Here is a 22,253-nt window from a genome sequence, read left to right on the forward strand (position 1 = left end):
CACTGGCTGTTTACACAGACAGAGTGCTGGTACCCATCTACATCAAACTTGAATTTAATAATTTATCACAGCTATAGCTTAAATCAAAGCTTGTCAAAAATGCTTCATTCTTGGGTCTAACCAGGCCTACCACTTCACTGAATGCAATACTAACACACACATAATTATGGGGTAGGAGAAATTTTTCCCACTTCAGCACTTCCATGCATTCAGCCATGTGATAGTCACATTTATAAAGCATGATTCTATTTATATGTTTAAGTAGCTGTCATAACAGCCTCAGCATCAAATAGTTGCCTCTGCTGGAGTGAGCAGATAGTTGCTAATGGGAAATGTTGCAGAGCTCCTGTGGACGAACCTCATGCTAAGCAGTACTGCTTACTGTAGGAGTAAATTTAGAACAATTTTGCATCCCTAAAAAATTGTCCCCACATAAATGGGTGTTTTTAGCTCAGGGTGGTGCCACCAGGGAATTATCTAGATACATGTACTTCAGCAATTAATTTTAGAGAAATTATTAGGAATGGATGTCCATCTCAGACATACAGCTACCTCACAGTTTTCACCTTGTGTTAAAATAACTAACTAACTAACTAACCACCTAACAAAACAGTCATGACACAGCACCAGTATGATCTTTTGATTCTCCCTGAGATATACTGGTGATTATTTCATCAACAAAGAAAACTGAATGTGAGACTGAAATGGGAAACCAAATCACATAAACTAATCTAGAATGTATTTGTGTGTCCCATATTTCCATTTCCACGTAATTCTAATATACTAATACAGTACTTGCTGGTACTGAGCAAAATACAGTTATATGTATTGTGCTTAGGCATTCCTCTTACACAGTTCAGAGGAGGAACCATTTTTTCAATTTCATGTGGTGTTTTTCTTTATTGCGTTCTGCTGACTTTTTATAAAAAAATTATCATTTCATTCTAGCCATGGATATTTTATTGAAAAATACTGCCTTCAGTAATCTTATAATTGACCATGATTTGGAACAGAACAGTGTTTACAATGCTTATTGTTTTGAATAGGAAATGTTTACCATCTTAAGGCAAGAGATGCAATCAGGCACGACTTTGGCTTACAGGGTCAGATCTCTACCGCCTCATGTATAATTCAGAATTAAATTAACTAAAAAATTATTAGATTTTATTCTCTATTTTTTCATAAGAAGATATAAAATATTTTATATATTTATACATATACTACATATATCAAACCCAAATTATTAATTATTAAGCGTATTTCTTTATTTTAAATTAATTAGAAATAAAAATCCATAATTTTATTATTTTGGAATGATGGCCTTATAGCCAAAAACATTAACAACTTTTAGACCAAATCTGTGAACTCACACGATCATTTGCAATAGAATTTCCATACTTCCCTTGACATTTCCCTTGAGGGAAAGGCTTCTGCAGCTGCCCAAGCAGGATGGCTCAGTGAGATGAGGGCTGAGCATGGCAGCAATTCCAGTGGAAAAGCACCACTGGTATCTTAGCCCCATATGCCCCTTTTTTAGGGTATCAGGGTACACAGAACACCAAGGCATGTTCTGTACACACATACCTGCCTCAGAGCTGCTTTCTGCTCCTTACAGATCTTGTCATCCACTCTCCTCCTCTGTCAGCACAGATTGTCCAGGAGTGCCCATGTCACTTGTAGCACTGCCAAGCTTAATCTGCCTGCAGAGGTCGCTGGAAAAACAATTTGTATACACACAAAAGTACCTGAGGAGTTTGAACACACTACATGTCTTAACACTTCTACTTCAGTTGAGGCAAGCAATATCAGCAAATACAGGGCATGGAAAGGAAGTGTATTTGGGTAGTCAAAGTTATCAAAAGAGCCCAGTCAAGATTTGAGTCTTCAGGTAGCCATGAACCCACATCCTGACTTTACCTGGAGTTCCTTGCTGAGAGTGAAGCAGTAGTTGGATGTGCCATGGGAGCCTTGGCACTGAGGATGTGCCAAGCTGTGGTCTATATCACTAGGATTTACTTGCCAAAGGGTGAGTGCTCCAGGATGTCAAATTGCCATTTGAGAAGTGATTAACTAGAGATACGTCACCATTCATCAAGAAGGAGTGGAGACTTTGGGACAAATTGAGATGCTATAAAACATTATTCATTAATTATACTGCATGAGACTCTACCTCCAACAAGGGAATGCCATGGTGGTCAGCAGATGCCTACTAGATTCTCTATTTCAGAGTCCTTTTGACTCCTTGGTCTTTCTTCACAGATTGACCTTAGGCAGGCCTTGGGACACCTTCACGGCCCTGTACCTGCACATTGCTGGCTCATGGTCTGTACTGGCTCACGAATTCACAGTGTGACCCATTTCTACCTTTCAAAGAAAACAAAGAAATAGTTCTAAAAGAAGTCTAAGGATAGAGGGGTAATTTCCTGTTGCAACTCAATGGGCAGCTCCCACCCATAACAAGCTGTCATTACAAGAGCACATTTTAGCACCCCTGAGTGAGAGAGCAGCATCTCATGGTGACACAGATAAGATATCAACAGGGGCTCTAAGGAAAGAGATCACTCTGTACTGATTAATGCCAGGAGATCATCTGCTAGTATTGCAACATGACTTTATATCCTAGCTGGAGTCCAGGCTTTGTTACAATTAGCCTATTAGCTTCAATTATGTGAGCCTGCAGCTGGCTTTTAGCTAGTATCTGTAATTTACCTGGGAAGAAGTTTGATTTTGTCTGTCTTGTTCCTGATGTAGCTTGATTGAGAGTGAATTTTATGCAGAATATTTCTTCTCTGGCTAAGATGCTGCCTATTTCTAGAAGCTTTGGAGTCAAGATCCTATTTCACATCTCAGGAAATCTGGCATGGGTTTCCCTGTGTACACAGCCTGGGTGCCAGTTGTTTGAAGATGCCCAAAACATCCAGAAAAAGCCTTAAGTTTATATCTCATTCCAAGGTAAGTTTCAGAAGGGACTCAACATAGAAGAGTCATGCCAAGCCTTTCAGTGTGCATATCCTGTTTGGGAAAAGCAGATCCCCATGAGACAAACCACTGGGAGAATTGGGAGAATGGTGTCATATTAAAGTATTGGCTGGTTACTCAGACTTGAAACAACTTCTCTGCTTGATTGTAAACTTAAGGGACATGATCTGGAAAAATTTAATTAATATTTTGCATGTTTTTATGGGGGGGGATTTAGCAGCAATGACTTACAAAGCTGACTGTAGCACAGTAAGAATAAATTCACAGGTAGTTGTGAGGCACTTAAACACTGCAGTGGAAAAAGGGCATGGATGTGCCTGGCCAAAACTGTCAGGTCTTTGCTTTATGTTAATATATTAACCTTCCCTCAGCAGAATAGAGGCCTACAGATAAATTCATTCTCTCTCCTTAAAATAGCCTAGACATAGCTGAAGCAACTGAGGAACAAAAGGCTAAAAAACAGTTGGAAAGCTGAGAGCTGTTTAAACTAAAAAGGAAATTGTTATGAAGGATTAAAAGGAAGCGTAGTGGCCCTCCTGGGCCTTCAGCTTAGCAGAGCACAACCATGATCAGCTCTTTTGATGACCCTGAGAGATTAGGAGGAGAGCAGCAGGTCTAGGATTTGTGTTCTTACATCAAGTAAGACAAAGAACATTACATTAACTCATGGCAATGTGGGAAAATGGAAGGGCAAATATTGATTGACTGCTTTTTTAAAGTGAGATATGAAATGAAACACTTATCACCAGAACAATCTCTGATAGATGAGATCAGAGAAGAGGTGCCCCAGCTAAAGAGAATTCCTGGGACTTTATCTGTGGATAATCCACATCACTCTTTTCAAAGAGCTATGATTTGATATCTAATTTTTTCACCACACTGTGTTTTTGGCAGGATGTTTTTACTATCTCACGTAAGAACCAAATTGTTTTGTAGCTTTAAGATGACAAACTCAAACTCTTCTTGGGGTAACACTAAAAAATGCAGAGATAGAAAAAGACTTCAGTGATGCACAGCCCTTATGTGTTGTTTTGTTACAAGACATGTATCATCAACTTCCCACACATTTTTTTATGCAGGAGATCTATGGGATGCTCAGCTTGGTGCTCCACAGTATGCCACCACCATCAAACAAATGACAGGAAATTGGCAGCATGCTGTGGATTTACTTTCTGCAACTGAATGGAAAACACTGTTCAGTATGGATCTAATACCCTTCCCTCTTCACCCACTCCTGCTGTGCCTCCATTCCTTCAGGTTTCCCAAACAGGTCACAAGTTGAAGAAAGCCTCAGTCCTCCACAGGCTGAGTGTAAGGTTTGACAATGTACAGCAAAAATGACACACTCCTTGGGTGTCACTTGGAAGCCGTACAGCCCCTCCCTCCCTTCCCCAACAACACTCCAGAGAACAAATATTTTTTCATAAAGGGGAAAGCTGGGAGAGAAAATACTTCATTAGGAATTTCAAGAAGAATTAGAGTGGGTGGGACATTATCACTCCATCTGTGTTTGTGTTACAATTTCATCTGGAAACTAAGCAGTCCATTGCACATGCCACTATAAATGACAGCCTGTGCCCCAGGCTGTTCACCCCACAGACAATTAGTAATTATAGCAGTGCTCTCAAGTGGCCAGCTCTGAGTCACACCTAGTACTTCTAGTGTGTACATACACCTTAAATGTTCCACAAGCTGCTAACAAGGCATTTGCCTATGTGGCTCTGAAAGGCTTTGATTTGTGCATCTTTCTTGCTTTAGATGAAGACTAATACAAGTTGAGAGGAGTGTTGTCAGTGCCGTATTCCCCTATCCCTTCATCTCCAGGGTCACCCCTCCCTGCACACAAGCTGAGTGCAGCTGGCTGACAAACTGGCCCAGCAGTACCCTGCATCCCCTTCAAGTCAAAGGCATTGGCACACAGCCTCATTGCACCTAAAGAGCTGCAAGGAGCTCCAAAGACAAAAGTGTCATACTGCTTTTAAGAGCCCTAGGCTGAACTGATTTCCTTGTGGATCAAGCTTACAAATACACAGCATGACTAGACATGACAGCAACAGTACAGAATCAGTGCTTGTATTATTTGCTGGACTATGCCTATACAGCCACAGAGAGTAGTCCTTGGTACACTCCAAGCTGAACATCCTGTCCACAGGATTTACCTGACAAAGCAAGCCATCCCCAAGGGTGGCATTGATATTTCTTGCAGGACTTTCAAGATGATTCTGCCTGCTCTTGAGCCGGGCCTGGCACTGGGCTCTGGCATAGTGTGGACACCCATCTCCATGTCTGTGGTTTAAAGACAGAATTGATAAGGCAATTTCCTTTTCCACAGTACCTTTTTCTGCTCCAAAGCCAGGTATAATTACTGGGTTACCAACCACAACTAACCCAGGGTGAATTTCAGCTCCCTAAAAGAAATCACAGAATAAGAGAATGGTTAGGGCTGGAGAGCTGTTTAACCTAGAGAAGGTTCAGGAGAGGATCAAAAAGCATCTCATTAATGTGTACAAATACCTGAAGGGAGAGTGAAAAAAAGAGGGAGACAGGTTTTTATCAGTGGTGACCAGTGACAGGACAAGAGGTGACAGGCACAGACAAAACCACAGGAAGTTCTATCAAAACATAAGCAATAACTTTTTTCTGTTTTTACACCACTGAGAGTGATTAAACTCTGCATGTTTCTTGTACTGGGAGGTTATGGATTCCCCATCCTTGGAACTATTCAGAAGCTGTCTGGACATGATCCTGGTCAACCAGCTCCAGGTAGCCCTGCCTGAGGTCCCTGGATAAAATGTGTACATGTGTTGTTTTCCCTCACAACAGATTATTGGTAGTAAGGCATGTAATTTCCATCAGAGCTAACCAGAAAAGGAAGTACAATTAAGACAGCAAAAGACAGGAAAAATCTAACCCTTATAGCAAAGAGCTGCTCAAAGCAATCCTGGTTGTTACATTTGGTAAAACACGTGAAAGGAGAAGCTTGAGGAAGGACAGATGTGACTCCTGGATCTTAAGGCAAATGCAGGGTGGCAAATCTTATGCCTACCAGATGGCCCTATGATTACACAACCTTTCAGCACAGTGATGCAGTTTGAGATTTTTTGTCTTGCAAGAAGTAGCTTCAGATGAGTTTCAGCAGAGTAAATATGCACCATTGACTTTTATTCAGTTTTAATAGACTTTTGCAATACAGTTTTTAAAACATACTTCTACTTTATGACTGCTACTTTCTCATACTCTCCTCCTTAATCCCTTTCCTCATAGATGTTTAATTGTGTAGAAGAATCATTGTGATGTATTTAACTTCCATATAATTTCCCTGTTTGGTAATAATACCCCCAATTAACTACTGCTCTCATTAACCAATTTACTCATTTATAATCAAGGGCAATGGCTTTAACAGTTCTAATAATATGCCTTGTTAATAATGTCTTAATGAGGATTACCCTTATACTTCTCTCAGAAGGTTCCCTTTTTCCCTAAAATGAGAAAAAGCATATTAATGAAAAATAACCTTGTATCTCCTGGCTAAGTGTTTTGTTGCAATGAAAAAAAAATATGGAAAAGTACTGTAGATTTTTTTACCTCCATAGGCTGCCATTTAGAAAACCAGTGAATTACAGTAGGTGGAGTACATGATGCACTAGTCCATAAATCAGTTCTGGCCTCAGCCCTCTTTCTTACTTGCTATAATTAGACACCGAAGCCTCCTTTTATATCCTCAGCTGAATCAGGATGTAGGCATTCTTATCAGCTTCACTGGACGTAGCAAAGAGAATATTGTTAATTAACTCAGGGAAAGAAGTGAAATGAAAATGAAATATCTAGTCAAGCTTTTATCAAATTAAACTAAAAGATCAAATCTAAGAAAATCTTCTCCCGTAGAACTAAGGAAACATAATAAAACTGCAATGACTGAATATATGTTCTGCTAGCTGTAGCATCAAAAATTTATTGTCTGGAATCAACAAATAATGAGACAGGTTTACCAATGATCAGCAAAAAGAATCTGGAATGATCATGTTAAAAATAGAAGCTCCCACATTTACAGGTAGAATTGAGAAGCTGCCTAAGAAAGCTTGCATTCAAAATAAAGGGGAAGAGCAGCATAAATCAATACATGGTCAGGCAACCTTGGAAGTTTAAGTGTTGGAGGAAGAAGCACTTGGTGAAAGACAGCTCTATAATACATCTAAACTTACAGAGAACTGAATGCATCTTTCCTTTTACAGTTTTGCCAACACAGAGCACCCACAGGCTGGTCTAACAGTCTCTGAGGAACAGGAACCTGCTCACTATCACCTGTGCAGTGCACATTATGCTGCATTTTGTACACATAAAGGCCCACTGACCTCGGATGTTTATGATATTTTAAGACAAAATTATAAACCCCTGAAGCCCTCCATTTTCCAGCATGTTACTCAGATGTCTGTGTATTCCCCATTCCAGCACTGTTAGTGTTTGAATCTAGTGATCAATTAGGATCTTAAGGCATATTTAGTTGAGGAAAATAGTTGAATTTCATTAGTTCTAAGCACTGAAGACATGGCAATTGATATGATAAGCACCTATGCTGAGATGGGGAGAAACTGATCTTCAGAAGTCAATATTTGCCAGCATCTGGAAATATAGATTTGCCATAATCAGTTCTTTTCTTGCCTACATTTTGGTTTTAATGGTGGAAATTAAAAAGATAAAAAGAGCAATGTCCCAGCAATATTTCTGTTCCAGAAAAGCCATTGCAGCTACAGCTTTGAAGTGTCCAAATACATTCATTCAGTTTGGGATTTAGAACAGTAAAAATGTAAATGTCACACTGTATTTCAACCTTTTGCAGAGACGTCAGATCAAGGCCTGTTCACCCTACACACCTGACTACACCTTTAACTTATATTTTTGATCAAGCACAGAAGTTGGAAGTAGCCTCAGCATTTTTAAGAAGAGAATTTTTAAGAAGGGAATTCTCTAGCAAAAATTGTATTAGTTTCCATTACTTCTTGGAAGGTTCCCATGATAACAAGAAACACACATGGATGAAAACTTGTTTGCACTAAACTAATCAGGCATTATCCAACAGACTTCATCAGAGGCAATATTTTACCTGGTATCTTATGAGGACTAGATTTTACTTTCCCTTGGGGAGTCACTGCTTTTACTGGTAGCAGGCAGTGTCCTTTATACAGCAATTCTAAGGCAGCTCATGCAAGTGATAAGAACTCACTGAACAAATTTTGATGCATTCTGAGACCATATGAGAAGGTAATTAGATAAAGTCATAGAATACAGTTTTCAAAAAAAACCAGAGATGATTTTGTTCTCTTCCTTGGGCTTCAAAACAATGTAAGTCCTCTGATTTGGTACTGAATTTAACAATGAGCTCCTTGCCCTTGACTGTGTACAAGCTACTTCTAAATCACTGGCATGCCAGTTCAATTCCATCACTTATTTATTTTTTAGGCTGGAAGAATTTAAAGCCATATTTAATTAAGCTTCTGACATTGTGAGATGGCATACAGAAAACGGTTTAAAATACGAGCCTTGTGTGACTTGATTCTTAATATCAATCCCATTTTGATTTCCTACATTATCATTGTTTGAAAACATGTCTTAAAGCTGTAGGTTTTTTTCATGGCTGGGGTTTATCATCAGTTGCACAGATCTATGCCTTCCTTCGCACCTAAAGACATGCATGTTCCTATGGAATATGTTATATGCACTTGGCTGGCTCTTGATTACATCTTGTTTCTCCCCAGATGAAAATACCTGGGGTGCAAAAATGGACAACTTCACTTTTCTGTATATTGTGAAAATCAGGCTGAAGCTAGAGGGGAAGAACTGAGGATGGAGCCAATCAGCACCTTGTCTGACATGTTTTACGGCTTACCTGACTGTTAATGAACAATGATATTTTTCTTCCTATTTTTGCAGAGCTGGCTTGACTATGACATAAATAGAGATGAGAGAGGCCATAGGAAAAAAAAAAAAAAAGATGGAAAGAAGCTTGCCCGAAGGATGGGAGTAAAAAAAATATGCACAAAACATGACAGAGTCATAAACCAGGACATTGGACAAGTAGAAACCGTGACCTCCTTGGTCTAAACTCTTCTTGTAAACTATTACTCAGCTTAGGTCACCAGCAGACTTGGCTAGCTTTGGAAAATGGAGCATTTTTTCATATCGTCTAGCTAAAATTTCAGTCCTATTAGGCTTCAGTGTTTTACAAATCACTGGGATTTCAGTGCTAATGAACTGCACTCCAACCATTTCACTTCTTCGAAAGCCTATGGTTCAGCCAAAATTACTAATTTATATAGTGGTAGCTGTTCATTCACTCAGAGAGAGAGAAAAGTCATATGAATGCAAAATAACCTTCTACTTCTACCTCCTGTCTAAGTGTTTTGTTGGAATGCAAAAAAAATACACTTAGATTTGCCATTTCATTATGGCCTGGATGTTAAATCACACTGAAGTAATGTGATAGACTGAACTTTGTTTACATAAACTGGTTGAGCCTTGTGATAAATTTCTCCCTGATAACCCAGGAAGAATGCCTTAAAACATTTACATGCCAGATGAGGGAAAAGGCAGGTAAGAAGCAGATCCTTTGGAGGTGGGGTAATGCCTTTTATCATGTCGATTTTCTCCCTCCCAATAAGGCACAACTGCATCTGACAGAGTAAAACTCCCTGCCATGGGAGATATTGGGTGTTCACAGGGAAGCCAGAAGGCTTCCTCCCTCTCAACAAGGCACAAATGGCACAAGGAAAAGTAGGGCCAAGCAGCAGTTGTGTCATTAGAAGGGGCCACAAACTTTCAAAGAGCCCCAAAGTGCTCCCCAATTTATTTCCACGGTGTTGCTTCAGACAGTGTAAAATCCCTGTGCAGGGGAGGTGTCAGGTTCCTGCTGTAGCCTAATTGTTTTAAAATAAACCTGGCTCATATGTACACAGGTCATTCACTGTCGTTTCACTCTGATCCACCGCAAGGGATCTATTAACAAGAACCTCAGTTACTCTGCCTCAGAGGTGGGCTGTAACAATTAATAAATACAAATCTAAGGAACTTGCAGGAGAGGCCAGAAGTGTCAGAAGTGGTCATATTGCCATTTTAAATCCTTAGCTGAAAAATTAAGAAATAGTCATGTTCTGTTCAAAGCATATGAACAGCATATAAATGAGGAAGATATGTTTATACGATACTGACTGCTCCGATTCAAGAATCAGTCAACCAGCTGCCCAGCTTGAAAGATGGATTGCACTTTCACACACCACAATCAAGGTCTAGACAGATCTCCACCATTTCATGGTACATAATATTTCAGACTTGAGTTTTTAATCATTGGCTTTTTAGACACAGTTACTGTAACCCATTTAGCATCAGCCTGGATGTGCTACCTGAATAATTCCAACAAGTTGTTCTGAAGGGCTGTGGCAGAGACAGGAACTTATTCCACCTCTCTTCATTGCTAAAGAAAACTCAGGTCTGTGCTAAACATATCTACTCTCAGCCTTAAGATCCATTTTCATCTGCTGAGGTAGTATCTCTGTTCTGGCCTCCTGGGCCAGATATTGCTTCTTCCATCTTGTGATGGAAAACTGGTAAACCATAACAAAAGCTAAAAGGCCATTCTTCAGTGGTCTCTGGAAAAAAAAACCAAAAAAAAACCTTGAGGAAGAGACCTAGCATAAACTACACAAATTACAGGTTAAAAGAAAGGGCTGTCCTGGTGAGATGCTGTGGCGGCTCAGTATCTGTTGGGATCTGTGCCTTTACTTATGAAAGATAAGCCCAGGACCCCCCTTCCTGAGTCAGCAATAACGTAAAAGTAATTGAACATCCTGCAAGGAGAGATCTGTCATGTTCCTGTATTTCACTGGTTCAATAACCTGATGTTATTAACATTTCTTGCAATCTTCTTGCTATTAGGCAGTGCCTTATTTGATCAGATGATTATGAAAGATGGAGGCGGCTGTTAGCTTATAGAGTTTCCTTCTGATAAAGAATTACATGGTAGGCTGATTCAACCTGTGTGTGAAAGTGAAAATAAGAATTTCTTTGTCTCCTTTCTCATTTTTCTATTTTGATTTCCTTATATGTTTTCTCCAAGAATGTCATAAACTAGTAATATTCCATGACTCCATTTCACACTTACTTAGCAATGGTATTTATGACTTACCTCTGGTAGCAATCTGCTTCTGTGAAGGTATGTAATATATCCTGGGATCAGGCAAAACCTCCTTTTCCTCTTTTTAGATGATATCCTTATACACTTTTATCTAACTGTATTACCAGACTTTCCACTACTTTTCTGCAGCTTTTCCCACCTTCACTTCTATACGAGACAAATATCAAGATGAATGTCTGCTTTTACAATGTATTCCTTGGAGGGGGAGAGCACAGGAATTTGCTTTGACATCCTCATGCTTATAATTGTCTGGCATATTCTCAAGACACATCAGTGTATCATCTTTCCTAATTTCCTTTTAATCCTCCACAACAATAACCTTCCTTTCTACACAACTCTCTAAAGAGGTGGAGTTGAATCTCTCGCTGATATCCCCTGATGTTAGGATGCTCAATGCATATTCCCTAGCAGAAACAAAACCATGCCCAGCCTCAGCCCCAGAATGCAGCATTTTTAGACCAATACATGGATAGATTTGAATGTTAGGAATATCATGTCTCTTTATAGTTATTGTTGCAATGTCCCCCCCAGCAGATGACATGGAAATGGTCTGGGCACTAAAAGAAAAAGCCCACCACTCTGTTAGAATCTAGTTTTACATCACATCAGACATTTCCATTACCTTCTCTACTATGCCATAAACATCGAACTATGTGTTTCCTCCTGTTCTCCATAAAATCCTGTGAGAACCCAGAGCATGGTCTCAGTGAACAAGCTTCTGTAGCAAAGAACAGCCAACTCACTGGCAGAAAAGAGGCTTCAGGAGGCAAAACTGTGTGACAGACATGGCAGGCCCTATTGCTCTTGACTCTGCTCAGCTTTCTTAAGCGGAGTCTCTTTGCCCCCATCTTTGCCCTGATGATGCAGAATTTGCTTGCTATGCCAAACAAATAAATTCTGATATCAACCAGAACGAAGCAGTCAATTTAGAAGCTTATTTACCAGAAAGATTTCCCCCTCTCTGTAAAAACAATTAGAGCTGTTACCATAAATCCTTTGCTGGCAGATGCTACTGCTGTGATGATATCCATCAGTCCCATTCATTCCTTGCTGGACACAGTACTCAGCATGCCCTCTGTCACATCCATGAATAATCTCTCTTCTGACATGCCATGCCAGAGCTTGGACACACTAGCTGCATCCTGAGCCTGCTGCTGGCTCTGGGAAGTCCTTCCTGGTGCTTGCACAGTTCTTCATGCTCTGTTTCACACCTTTGGAGGGAAACATTAATTTTACCTAAAGTAATTGTAGCTGTCTGAAAACCAGGTTTAGACTAAACTAATTGACTATATTGATTCTGTAGGCCATGGAGAGAAATAGGAATCTACTAAACACTGATGCTCCCCACCCATCTCAGGATGGAAGGACTGCTTTCTTCACAGGCTTCAGTAGAACAGAGAAGTGTCATCAACTGACTGGGCAACAATTTTGAAATCCTGATGCAGGCTGTGATAGGCAATATTGTACCCCTATTTTATGGATTTTAGTTTTCTAAGCAAGCAAACAAGAATTAGAAATACCACATGTGTAACTGTGATGTCCCATATATTACAATAGAGTGACATTTGTATCATTACAGGACATTGAGACGGAGTGCAACTGTTCAGAAAGCTGATATGTATAGCTGAGGTACCACAAACATAAATCCATGTTAATTCACATGGCATGGTCATAGCTGATTTTGAGTGTGTTATGATGTAGCTGACTATAGATTGACAATTCTGCCAGCTTTTGCAGGGCATTTCTTTCCCCTTTCCCAAATACATCTGCTTAAACCATGACTAGGAAACTGTCACAGGCCCTCTGTACCAGGGAATAAACTGAAATTATGAGAGTAGTAACTACATTTTCCTGTTCTTTATATTCTTCCACTAATTCATCCTTTTCCCAGCTCTCCTCTTCTGTACTGTTTTTCTGAGTCTTTATGTTCCTCCCTTCCCCTTATTCCCTTTAAATTATCTGTCCATTTAAAAATTCTAACAACACAGTAACCATTTCTCACACTTTTAATGACATCTCATAATTGCCGACAAGAAAGAGAAGCAAACCATGTGAAAATATGTATGCATAAAATTGTCATAATGTCATACACACTGCTGAGATCAGTAATGAGGAGGTTGGGCCTTAGTTAAGACAGCTAGACAGCAAATATATACCAGGAAGAAGTGGCAGAATATAAAAATGAATTAAATAGTGGCTGTGGAAAGATAAATCAATATTGTAAGGTGAAGTATGTTGGAATCAGACAGAAAGAAGCCGTTCCCTTTATGTAGCATAGATAACATGGCAAATAACTTTGGGAACAACTGGCAATGAGTGACATTTGTGGGACCTAACTGGTGCCATTCTACTCTCATTCCATAGGAGAGGTGGTAACTCCCTCAAGATTCACTGCCTTCCTTGCTGTGATCGCTGCCACTGAACACAGCACATGTTGGGCTGATGCTATGAACACAACCACAAAACTCTTCCACAAACTGCGTTCCTGGGACCATGGGTCATGCAAACACGTAAACTTGTTAGTCCACCAAAGATAATTTCTTGATTTATTTTAGCACTCCTGCTTCTCAGCCCATGCTGTTTAATTGAGGCAACTGACCAAACATTTCAGAGGCCTCGCCTTACCCAGAGGAGGACAAGGTGACAAATTCTGCCAAGGATCCTGCTGAGTGCAGCAAGAAGGGATTTTATGGGAGGGGGAGTTGGGAGTGTATCATGGTTTGTTTGTTTCTGGAGCAATGTTTACAGCTCCTGCCTCTATTGGAACCTTCTAGCAGTGTTCACTTTTAGACAGAAACATCATGAAACCAGCACTGTAATCCAGTTTATTACTGGGTTTATGGGTGGAATCGCAGTCCATCTCTGCTATAAAATGTGGCTTCAAAAAGGCCAGCTTTGCTAAGGACTTGGCAGTCAGTTCACTAAGACAATACCTTTCTGTATCTGCTGCTCACTGGAAAAGGCTTTTAGAGGAAAGAAGGTAAAAGCTGATGCAGTGAAGTTGAGAAGAATTCACCTCTTCACATTTTTATGAGAAAAAATTTCTTTGCACTTAAAAGTAGATTTAAATTTACGCCATGACAGTCAAACCCAAAAAAGTCCCAGTGCGCAATGCTGAATATCCAGTACTTACCACAAATCATCTGCTGCTGAAAACCTGATCATGTCTCCTGAGGTTTCCATAAACGGTTCCAGTAATTGGGGTTGCAATTGGCCAGCTGCCGTTTAAGTCAAGCTCCCTTAATTGGAGAGACCTGCCTGTGCTCCCCGGGGAATTGCCTCATCAGGACATCCAAATGTATTTCTGCAGACCCCCTCAAACTTTTTGCATTCAAGGTTACCTAGCAAATGTGCTTCTCAGAAACACAGAGTGATTCCTGGATCAACACAGATATTAATTTGAATGTATTCACTTTGGTTAGGATAAACTGGGGGTGGGGGAAGGGGGTAGGCAAGGGGAAATGACAAGAAACTGATAATCTACTTGTGATCTACGGAAGTCAAAGAGGGTGAGATTTTGGGTGGGTTTGTGTTAGAGCTTTCTGGTTTTCTTCATTTCTAAGGATGGATGAGCATTTTAAGGGAGAGAGGTGAATGGCCCAGGTGTGTTTTGGAGTTCAGAGGAGAAAAGGAGGTGCCAGATCTCAAATCCAATACGTTTTACACAGTAGAGGAGCTATCATGCAAACCTATTTCGGTGATCTGGGTGTGTGTGTGCAGGAGGGATTCCACAGTCCAGATTCCAAAGTCCCTTTTAAAATAGCCTGCACACAGCAGTGGAGCTTCATAGGCAAATGACCCCCTTTCATGTGACAAGCCAGTCTTAACTAACTAGCTTTTATAGTCAATCTGTAATGTAAAACATATAAAATACTAATTAAGCTTAAATTTTCCTTCTTTCTCACTTTATTCTGATCTCAGCAAATCAAGTTAGTGGCTGATTAGTCCCAGGCTTTACTTATGGAACACAAAACAGTTGTTCTCATGCAGTATTTCCCTTATTAAATTCTTGTTTGAGGCAGGAAAAAGTAATTTTCTTTCTGGAATCTCTTTGCTGAACAAGCTAAGGAATAAGTGCTCCTTGTGCTGGGAATGGAAGATAATACAAAGTGTTCAGGATGAGGAAATGACTGAGTCTCACAACTCCCTCAGTACAACTGTGTGTCTCACCAGCTTCCCATCACAGAATGCTCTGGCTGGTGCCTAAGGTACTCAGATGAGTTTCAGGTATGCATTTCTTTGCTCCAGTGTTTTTCATACTTAATGCCTATTCTCAGAAATATCCCATTAACATTCTCTTTGCTGTAAATATCCCTAGTGGCTTGACATTTGGGAATAAGCAGCTTACGTGGCCTAAGATGTCAGTTAATTTTAGCAGTGGCAAGACTTGAGATGGCTGTCCTCCCCCCACAAAAATATGGGTGGCATGCTCATAAATCCAAATGTTAGTGGTTTGAAAAGGCCGACTACTTCTCCCCCTGTTTCTTGGAAAAGAAAAAGAGGTGATTTCAATATAAAAAGAGGAAACTGCACACATTCGCCATGTGAGTTCACTGGCACATATCCTGCCAACACTGCCAGCTTTATTAGTATCTTGGTCAAATACTCAAATCTGGCATATTTTACTGCTTCATGCTCTTTGTCTTCAAATACTGTTGCTATGTCTGGAGTGCACTGCCAGGGCAAAAATAACTTACTGCACATTTCAGAGCACTGCCTTCAGTGTAGCCTGCATTCTGTCAAGCAAAATTTCACCTGGTGAAGAAAATGAGGGAAAAAGTAACCCCTTGTAGTCCTGAATTCTTAGGTCACTGGGATCTATCTTGTGACAAACTACTTATGGGCATCACCCCCACACAGAGCTGGTGGTCTGGAGGAAGCACCCACAGTGAGGCTCTGCCCTTAGGGAGAGCTGTATCCACATACACCTCTCACACCAGAATCAAAGCTGCAGAGGGTAAATCATAAGCAGTCACCATGATGGTCTTGGGGACCTGCAGCATGAACAGCCTCCCATGACAGGACTGACACAATACACTCTACTAGAGGATGCTGCTGCAAAGGAAGAAAGAGAAGAGGAAATCCTTTACCTCCTTTGGAGTTACTCTGTGCTTGAATATCTGCAGGAAAGATGTAGGTTACTGAATCCTGCAACAGAAGAAGCCTGGTTTCTGCAGGTTGAAGTCCTGAGGCTCATTGATGTTGCTTTATAGGATGGTACAAGTTACAGCTGAAAGTCTTCCTGGAGCTGGGACCGGAGTAAGGCCAAGAGCTCTGCTCTGTGGGGTCCCACTGCACTCACCAGCAGGGTGTTTGCAACAAGGTTCCTAGTCTTCCTCCTTTGCTGTCTTCCAGACCTTTTTCTCCCTCAAGCTTGGGTGATATCACAGAGTTGGTTAAAAAATTACTGTGGGGAGAGACCAAAAACTGCATATGCCCATAAGCACAGGTTTTATAGAACACCATGTGTCTGCATGAGCTCTATGATTATTCCAATAGAAAATCTTTACACTTTAAATAGAGAACTCTGAAAAAATAAAAAACCTTCTGCCTGGAAGTGACCTTTTTGTTATTCTGAGTCTCTCTGACAAATCTGGCAGCAGGTCACACTTATATCTTTGCTCAGTGCAGCCCTGTCCTCCTTGTCCCTACACCAGAGAAGTATTCCCAGAGCTGGCTGAACCAGAGTTGCCTGAGGTCTCCTTAGCAAATTCCAAATTGCATGCAGCACTCTCTTCCATTCTTATTAACACAAACCTTGTTTCAGCTCTCCAAGTTCCCCAAAACAGAGGTCAGGCCTAGAAAGAAAAATCATCTAGACCCATATTGTTAGTCCTGTTATTTATGATGTTGTGAGTTCAAAGACTGTTTGAGGTGATGCTGAAGACAATTGAGGGTGTTTTTGCTTTATCCCATAACAAAGAGAAATGTCTAAATCTAGGCATGTGGGGAGAATGTAGGCTAAGTGTATTCTTGTAAAATCTGTAAGAACTGATTTGCTAGCCAAGGACTGCATTTTCAGAGTGGGCTGCTCTCACTGGCCATACTGGGGCATTGGCTGAAACAGGTTAGCTCTCATCAGTGTTTCAGGGTTCGGTGGAAAACAGTAGCTTCCAGGGAACCTAGGTATTTCAGAGCTGGAAAAGTCTAACAGCATGTTCTACACTGCTGGAGCAAGACAGAGGGACAGAGACACTGATTTCATAAGGAGTTCAGACATAGTAAGTGGCAATAATAAAATAAAAGTTTTCATGGGTCTCCTTTAGGATCACCCATTGTTAAGTAAAACTCTCATTAAAGCAAGGCAGAAAAGAGCAAACTCTGGACAGAGTGATAGTTTTAAAAGTGGATTTTCCAGTTTTTGTTAAATTTCACTGCATTTTTCAGCCATTTATACAGCAGATAACCTGTGTCTGCTTTGCACTGTGGTGGAGGATTACAGCAGCTAAGGCGTGCTTTTTTTTGTGGACTTCTCTGCACTTCAAACATTGGTAATTAAAATGAGAAAGGCTCATTTTCCTGAAGAATTTCAATTGCAGAAGAAGTACAGGAGAATTTTATCTCCCATCCTAATGTTTCTGCTATCTTTTTTGAGATCCAAGAGGTTATTTCTGGTGACTGTAGGAACCTAGGACACTGCCAGTTTTGAGATAAATCAAGACTTGATGACTTAAAGCCTGTCCTCCAAGTTCTGGGACACAGACTGAAAGGATCAGCTTTTGGAGGAAAAATAGTCCTGTAATCCTAGGTATTGAGCACTGAAGTTTGGCTCTGATTTACAGTCCTGTTGAAAAATTATAAACCCCAAAGTATTCAGGAGATATAAAACCAGGTCTCTTAGATCACTAAGGACCTTAACATATCATATGACCACCTCCTTATTTGACATTGTGCATGTCAGAGCTCTGTCAAGTTTAGGTAGAGGCTATGCCAAAACATCTGGTGCACAATGAAATGAAGACTAGAAAGACTGGGCATGAGCCTCAAACTCTACTGGGGGACACTGGCCAGAGGGAAATTCACAGATTCATTTCACTGGGCTTTGTTGTGTCTTAGGTGGGTTTTGCAGTGTGTGCCTTAAGTCCGGCTGCTAATTCTGACTCCCTTCTCTCTCTTCTTGCTACAATCTGCTTTCTTTACTATAGGTTTATCACCTGTCTCCTGGGTAACAGCTCTCACTACTGAGGACTGGTTTCTTGCCACGGTATCCTTTCATTTCTTTTTCCTGCAAAATCATGAGGACTAATTGAAAATTACTTTCCCCATTTACTATTGACTTACTAATCTATCTGGTCTGCAATTTGATCCCTAGAACATTTCTTTCTGATCACAGATTATCATCATCATCATAGGAAATATGTCATCCTTGGCCTGAAGAGAAACTACAACTGACCTTCCCCCTTTTCACTTGTATAGCCAAACAGAGGTCTTTAACACTAAAATTCCCAAATATTACATCAGATTTGGAAGTGATGAGCCAATAATATGGAGATCAGCTATCCTTGTGGTTTCTGAGCTTAGCTTAACCTCAAAGTGATAGAATAGGGCAACACAATTTCCCTTTATTCCAAGTATGGTTCAGCCTGTAAACCCAGCTTCCTTGTGCACATCAAATAGAAGGAAAATCATACGATTATTTGGTCACAGAGTCTTGGTATAAAGTTACCAGAGCAGAACCAGAGTTCAGTGACCGTCATTATGGGCGCTATTGCCAGCTGCAGAAGAATGGAGGGGCATGGACAGACTCGAAAGTCTGTCAAGCTTTATTGCTACATTTGATTTTGAAAATTTCTCAAAGTCTCTCTTTATAAGCAAGAGACATACTGCATAATTCGAAATATAATGTCTCAGTCAGAAAGTCAATCCAGTGAAATTCCAAGTACCCTTTTCTCACCTGTTCACCCACTACATCAGCAGCCTCTTCTTGCGGTACTGTGAATCATTTCATTGACACCACTGTTGTTCCTGGGCACAGCTCCTACGGTGACATCTGTGACTTTCCAAAACCAAGGAATGGAACAAACAATTAATTTCTTCATGGCTTTACTTCTCCTCATATGCTACATTTGAATTTTCTCTCAAATCCACTGCAGTGTGAAAATAATACTGAAGAAAAAAAATCTTTATTGCATAAATTATTTGTCTGCCACATTCCACTGGTTTACTTTCATCTTAACTGTGTACTCGAAAATTCATCAGCATGTTGCTTTCTTCTTTTTTCTAATATGAACGATGGTAAGGAAGAGAGAAGCAAGAGAATAAATACCAAGGGCCAATATTTCCAATGGAACTCCAAAAAAGTCACAAATAGCATGTGCTAGTGTATTGCTTTACATGACAGTGGATATCTATTTACATATAGAAAATACATTGTTAGCCACACAGTGTTCTGTGAACATGGAATGTCCCACCGCCTGTGCAAACACAAACACTCACAGATACCCTGAACATATTTCTCCAGAATGACTCATAGTTTGCCTTGAAAAGGCAAGTGGAACTGGAAAGACTGGGCAGATATTTCTACCTAATTAAACTTTTCCAAGCACAGAACTCTCACCTGTGTTCCTTCGGTATGAAACCCAGCAAGTCTGAAGTTGTAATTGTAAGTCATTTCTTAACGACCAAAGAATCACATTCTGCAATAAGGCAAACTTTTTTTTGGGGGGGGGTGGGGAAATCAGTTTTGTTTGTTTGTTTGTTTTTAAATGTATTTCTCTCACCACCACCAAAGAGCATTGTAATACTTTGTAAAAACAAATTGCTTCTGCCAGGAGAACAGAGCATAAGGAGAACAAAACATAAGTAATTTCAGCCCAAAGGGTAATTTTTCTGGAAAGTTTTATGCATCTGAATAGAAGGCTTTGGCATGAGAGTGTTTTCTCACTCATAACTATAATGCTTTGTTATAATGAATGTTAGAAGTCAATCCTTCACTACCCAGAGAACAGAAGTTAAATAGAAACCCAGCAGATGACTTGGATTTAAGACTCAGTGACAATGTATTTCCATCAGCCCAATTTCTTTTTACTGTCAGGTCATTACCTTCTGAATGTAAATCTGGAGAGTGTCTCCACAGCCATCTTTGGGAATATTTGAAAGTGCATTAGTAGGCATCTAGACATTCCAGTTACAGTAAGGAGCATTAATCACTAATCCATATGAAAATATCTATCTGATGATAGTGTACTTAGAATCTTCTTCCTAATAGACAAAAGGAATATGGAGAGGGATCACAAAGGTCTCTTTATAATTCATAACGACATAATGAAGGGCAGAAAGCAAAGAAAAACAAACTATTTTATTTATTACATAGAAAGAGCATTACTTTTTAGAAAACCATTTTTTTTTTCATTACCATAGAGCTTATGTTCTTCTGCTTTTTATTTCCTATGGGCTTGTCTGTGCTGTATATTCCATTTTTGTGGTCCATTTTAAATACCAAACTGACACAACAAAAACCTGGTTTTTAGACCTGATCTCATGAAGGGAAACACTTTCTTTTACAAGGGATGTGGAAAGGGGAATAAGGTAACATCATTAACGTTATTCTAAATTTCACATACTTGCCAAAGCAATTAGAAGGCCCCCATTGCTATAACAGTTACACTGAGCTCTGGGCCACTGGTCTCCTGGGAAAGGGCAGCATCCAAAAACCACAGGAGAATTGCCGTGGCAGCTCTCACATTCAAAGACCTTCCTTAAAAAAGACTGTCTGTGCACTTCCTAACTGCTGCTCCCTTACGCTCCCCAAGCTCTAAGCCTGGAAGAAAACACCAAATTTTAACACCATTGAGGAAGACCTGTGTTGAGATACAGAGATTGCAAGTAGAGATAAAACTGCAAAATATTGGAAGAAAATACATTCTTTCCAAGCTTCCTAACTAATTTAGCAATTTAGCTGCAATACAACCACAGCACACTTAAGGAAAATCAGTACATGTACTCTTCAACTCTGCTTTTCATTACAGAAATGCCCAGGGCAAACATCAGGGAATCTAACAGCCTGTAACACTGAAACCTCCAAGCTACCTTTCTGGTTTTTAAAAAGTGAAGGCTTCTTTTGCTAAAATATACACAAAGATACATGTCTTTATGGACTGACTTAGCAAGAGAGATGAGCAAATCTGGAAGACAAATAGGAATTTTTACACAACAGTTTGTGTAATATTAGGCAAGCAATCATATGTGACCATAGGCATATATCTCTATAGCCTGAGTGGTTGAAGCTGATCTCTGATCTGCTGAGTGAGCCTTTTTAGTTATGAAATAAACCTTTTTTTCAAATCTATTTTCCATCTAAGTCACTTTATAAATTCAGATCAATGTTCTGTAGTAAAGACTCAGCTCCTGGTTGAAATAAACCAATTCTAAAGAGTTAGAAATGCACTTGATAGCAATCCAAACCATTAATCTATACTAAAACTGCATTTAGCAGACAGTTTTGAAATATAACAAAGAGCCTTAAAGTAAAATCAGATTTTGATTAAATATTTACAGGTCATCTACAAAACTGAAGTTTACCTAAACTGTAGCTTGGAACACAGACCTCAGCAAGTTTTAAGCATAATTTTAAAGCACAGAGAAGTCAGCTTCCTTTCAACAGAGACTGCCCAACATATGGTTTATAGCAAAACCTACTATTTGGTCTGTATTATCAGATGCTTTAAATGGGTTTACAGTGTAGCACTTAGGATCTGCAACACAGCATTCAGAATAAGCCCTGAAGACAAGTGATGCCAGCCTATGGTGGGACCCAAGCACTTTGTATCTGATCTGGGTATTCATCAAATCATCTCAAAATCAGCTGTTAGGAAAGGTACGATGGGAACAAAGGAAGACTGAAAACCAGTGACTTCTGAGCCAAAAAAATATTTTTGTGTGAATCTAACCACAAAGTCTTGTATACCTCCAGATGATGGTGTCACTTCTCCATGCTGAAATAAACTGCCAGGGGACCACTATGTTAATGAAGTATTGTCCATAAAACTGTTGTTGTGAGGAATAATAGCAAATAAGAATAATGGGGGCAAAAATGTGACTGTAAGGAAAAAAAATCTCCCTCACACTTTTCACTGCATTTACAATTTTT

General features: G+C 39.9%; 1 long non-coding RNA gene across 1 annotated transcript; it reads right to left on the minus strand.

Annotated features, from left to right (window-relative positions):
- Nucleotides 1-5,299: 5,299 nt before the first annotated feature.
- On the minus strand, nt 5,300-14,352 carry LOC138105722 (uncharacterized). Its single transcript, XR_011148641.1, has 3 exons — nt 14,298-14,352; nt 12,151-12,375; nt 5,300-5,387 (listed from the first exon to the last, which is right to left on the minus strand). It is a non-coding gene; the product is annotated as an uncharacterized lncRNA (long non-coding RNA).
- Nucleotides 14,353-22,253: the final 7,901 nt, after the last annotated feature.

This window comes from Aphelocoma coerulescens, chromosome 2 (assembly GCF_041296385.1).
Source record: "Aphelocoma coerulescens isolate FSJ_1873_10779 chromosome 2, UR_Acoe_1.0, whole genome shotgun sequence".
In the NCBI taxonomy this organism is placed as follows: domain Eukaryota; kingdom Metazoa; phylum Chordata; class Aves; order Passeriformes; family Corvidae; genus Aphelocoma; species Aphelocoma coerulescens.